At 40.7% G+C, this 4,471-nt stretch overlaps 1 long non-coding RNA gene across 2 annotated transcripts in view; it reads left to right on the top strand.

The window, feature by feature from the left end:
• The first annotated feature begins 2,297 nt into the window (after window positions 1–2,297).
• LOC136843628 (uncharacterized) overlaps window positions 2,298–4,471 on the top strand; it is a 12,858-nt gene continuing 10,684 nt past the window's right edge. For both annotated transcript variants that reach the window (XR_010854607.1, XR_010854608.1), the window contains exon 1: window positions 2,298–2,421. This is a non-coding gene — a long non-coding RNA (uncharacterized lncRNA). The remainder of the gene's footprint in view (window positions 2,422–4,471) is intronic.

Here is a 4,471-nt window from a genome sequence, read left to right as displayed (position 1 = left end):
ATAGAGAAATATGATACTATTCTTGTGCAGCTGAGGGACAGGTCTGGGTAGCGAGGTATAGAGAAATACTCTTCTCGTGCAGTTGGACAGGCCTGGGTAGCAAGATATAGAGAAATACTCTTCTCATGCAGTTGAGGGATAGGTGTGGGTAGCAAGATGTAGTAAGATATAGAGAAATACTCTTCTCGTGCAGCTGAGGGACAGGTCTGGGTAGCGAGGTATAGATAAATATTCTTCTCGTGCAGCTGAGGGACAGGTCTGGGTAGTGAGGTATAGAGAAATACTCTTCTCGTGCAGCTGAGGGATAGGTGTGGGTAGCGAGGTATAGAGAAATACTCTTCTCGGGCAGCTGAGGGACAGGTCTGGGTAGGAAGATGCAGTAAGATATAGAGAAATACTTTTCTCGTGCAATTGCAGGATAGGTTTGGGTAGTGAGATATAAAGAAATACTTTTCTCGTGCAGCTGAGGGATAGGTCTGGGTAGCAAGATATACAGAAATACTCTTCTCGTGTAGCTGAGGGATAGGTCTGGGTAGCAAGATATACAGAAATACTCTTCTCGTGTAGTTGAGGGATAGGTCTGGGTAGCAAGATATACAGAAATACTCTTCTTGTGCAGCTGAGGGATAGGTCTGCGTAGCAAGATGTAGAGGAATACTCTTCTTGTGAAGCTGAGAGATAGGTCTGGGTAGCAAGATATTGAGAAATACTCTTCTCGTGCGGCTGGGGGATAGGTCTGGGTAGCAAGATATAGAGAAATACTCTTCTCGTGCAGCTGAGGGATAGGTCTGCGTAGCAAGATATAGAGAAATACTCTTCTCGTGCAGCTGAGGAATAATGTTAATTGCATGGATAAAATGACTCATATGCATAGTTATTCGAATACGAGCAATATTATGAATAAATTCATGAATGTGGGAGCATGTATGCATGTTTTCCTTGTGCACTCATGTGAGAGTGTACTTAGCGTATTCATGCAATACATATTCAAGTAATGTATTGTCAAGTCTAGTTTTGGATACAATTTGTGATTTACATATATTCGTAATATTGCATTTTGAAGGAATAGATTTTCATGATAATTGCCTCGGTACGTGACTCCTCATGATTATGATCTCATTAACACATCATTTGTTTATCATACAGCGCCATGTACGTGTATTAGCAAAATGTCTCAAAAACGGAGGAACGGATTTGGGTAGATTCGTCAAACACATTCACGCAGCAAGTGTAAAGTGGCATTCAAATGGTTGAAGTCTTGATATTCCTTTTGCATGTCAGGGTCAGCCTTACCTGATTAGCCTCGTCTTCAGGTAACTCCGCGCCAGTTTGAATATTTATGGAATGCTAAAATTTCTAATGCAAAATACTGAAAGGTCTAGCTATCCTAGTGATTGACTTCTTTCTGCTGGGTGCTTTCATTAGTGAACTGGTTCTATGTCTTTGGTTGTCTAGATAGTATAGATTGCTAGTACGTCTCTTTTTGTAATATATAAGACATTACAGAAACTTTGGAATACCCCCAACTACATAACTGAATGCATAGGTCAATAGAAGCATCGCGATCTTTTCATGAAACGATCCCAAGTTGCTTTTCCGTCTCTGGCCACCCACGAGGAAGTTCATGTTCCGAGTTCGGGGGTCTGGCAAGTTAGTGGGTTTCACTCCATCGTAATGACTGAAAAGCTAATAGAGAAAACTAAAATCAAATGTGGGAATGCCACTGACCCTGGGAGCATTAGGGTGTGTGTGGTGTGCATGTGAGTGTCACAACTTATTTTGTCAGGATTCTTGGGAAGTTACACTTTTGAAGTCTACCTTACTTTTTAATTTATATTGGCTTTCGTGTTTTTTTAGCTATTTATTAGGGAAAATAGATACTGAGCTTTTGGCCAGATCAGAGGGAAGGAAAGATCGTGTACAGGTGTCCAGGAATGGAGGCATTAATATATCTTACTCCTTACATTGCCTTTTTGTGTCCGTCCATCTATTCTAGTGGCTTCTAAAATTGACTTGAGGGTCAGGAAGAGATAAAGGAGGAGACATCAAATCAAGGTAAAGTGGAACTAAGTGGAATTGACTGTTTGTTTGTTATAATTCTTTTCCTTCATAGTTACCGAAATATTTTTCTTTGTGTCATTTACAAAAGAATATTGAAGCCATAATCCACAGTAAGTGAGTCTCTCTCTCTCTCTCTCTCTCTCTCAGCCAATCAGGAGTCGCTTTTGCTTCCTCTTTTCGAAGGGTGCTGCATGGACTCTTGTGATTGGCTAGAAGCTATCTTGACGAGTGGACGCCTGACGGTTGCCGTGTCAGTCAAACTGTAGCACTGGCATCGTTAAAATATGTTTGGTCGTCCTCCGTCAAAGTCGTATTGTGTCAATGTGACCCCGAATAATCAAGATATTGGCGTTTATGAAGGTGAGTTGGTTTGTTGTGGTTAAGAACTCACTGAATATGGACATGTGAGAAGTATAGTTTTATGGTTACTCATAGATTTATGATTCGTTATGGTCAAAGGTGCTAAGCCGTGAGGAACTTGTATATATTGCTTTCCGGATGCCTCTGGTGAGGAAATTTATTGTATAGTCCCACTGAAGGACGCTGAATTTCGTGTGCATGAAGCTACCTGCCTTTGCAATAGGTAAATGATAAGGCTTAGGATCCCAAGACCATGACGAAGGATTGTGTTGCATCACCGGTTATATTTAATTCTTACTTGAAGAGCGATGGTTCATTGCAGTGTACATGGAATCAATATGTTGTGAATAAGTCCATCTCCTGCTGGATTAAGTTTATCAGGTCTTCCTGCGGAAAATGCACTTGAAATGACCAGTTTGCTTTTTAGCCTCTGTGGGCTTGTGGTTCGTCAGTGTAACCACTTGTGTTCAGCTACCTTGCAATTTCTTCTGTAGCTTTCCATTTTGGCGGACGGGTACGTTAGGACGGTGTGTTGGGTGGATCATTTCATGAAAATCTGATGTTAAGGCTTAATGATGATGATAATGAGAACGGTAAGATATGTAATTAGGGTTTGACAACGCTGATCCTCACCCATCTCTTTACCTTGCTTTGTGCCAAGAGGGCCTAGGGTTCTTTTCGAAACTGTGATCACGACAAACATTGCTTTTCAGGCAGGAAGACCAGCAGCGTAGGGAAGTGCCATTTTATTTAGACTGAATTATTAATTAACATCCTTCGTGCTCCCTTAAACTCCACTTACGTAATGGTGGGTGGTCATTATGGTGAACCTCAGTTTTAGAAATATTTTGGGGTCAGGAGGGGGAAGTATTGCGTAGGTTGGATTTTAAAAGCCATTTTACTTCAGTTGTAAACGTTTCAGATATTTCAGCGCGGTGTATAATGCCCTGTTTCTAGATGTACCAAAGTCTCGGAAAACTCTGTAGAGTCTCTTGAGTTTCTCCATAAAAGTTACTTCGATGTTATTGCTCAGTGAAGATGGCCTTGTGGCAACGGTGGATCTTGTCCGTATGAGTAATGATCTTTGTTAAGGAAGGGAAATAAGATGAGCAGGATTCTCGATCCTTTGGAGAGTCCTGGGGCCCGTCAGTTGAAAAGGTAGTCTGATGTAATGGCAGAGATACCCAAGGAAGTGGGAGTTACGCCAGGCATAAAAAAGCAAGTTTTTATTTGATAAAGTGAATTCTGTAATGAACATATTCAATCAAAGTCAAGGTGGTATCAGGAGCTTAAGCAGCTACTTTAGCGGGAAAAAATTAAAGGCTTTATAATTTATTGCCCCAAACATCGGTGCAAGTCTGTATGCTGATGACGTCATAAGATTAATCCGTTTGTTGTAGTTTTCAAGTTTATTCAAGGCAGTGATGGAAATAGATATGTTGGAAACAGAGTATTTACTAACGCTGTATCCAGGAGCGGAGGCACAGTAGAAAGGATGGAAATCTCTTAAAAATCTGGATTTGTTTTTTGTGTTTAATTCTGGGCAGAGCATTAAGGAATAACTTATCAATTATTTGAATGGTTTCCCGAAACAGTAGCTTAGTAATACTGATTTTGAATGAAATACTCTTGAGCGGGATTAATATAAATATCGAACAAACTTCAGTAAGTTCTATTTAAGTGAAAATGAAAGACACGAAACTTCGACTTCCATATGACGGGCTGTTCATGATTCATGCCATTCAAATCAACATAGGTATATATAGGATACTCTATGGGCAGGGTAAGTAAGAGGCACTTCCGTGTTGACGGTTTATTACAGAAGTGTCTTAATCCTAAGGTGGGTACAGAGTAACTGACGTTCGCGCCAAAATCTTGGCGCGGACGGAGTTAGGTAATACGTTGCTAACCAAAGACATAACATTCGATTCAGCAGTATTACTGATATCAGTAACATGATACATACTTATCCTACATCCCTCCCCTCCCCAAGCTACGCATTACCTCGAAACATAGGTATACCCAGACAACAGAAAGGTACATCATGACA

Source organism: Macrobrachium rosenbergii, chromosome 12, assembly GCF_040412425.1.
Source record: "Macrobrachium rosenbergii isolate ZJJX-2024 chromosome 12, ASM4041242v1, whole genome shotgun sequence".
Classification (NCBI taxonomy): Eukaryota; Metazoa; Arthropoda; class Malacostraca; order Decapoda; family Palaemonidae; genus Macrobrachium; species Macrobrachium rosenbergii.
The sequence above is the reverse complement of the archived record's forward strand: the minus strand, read 5'-3'. Positions and strand labels throughout refer to the sequence as shown.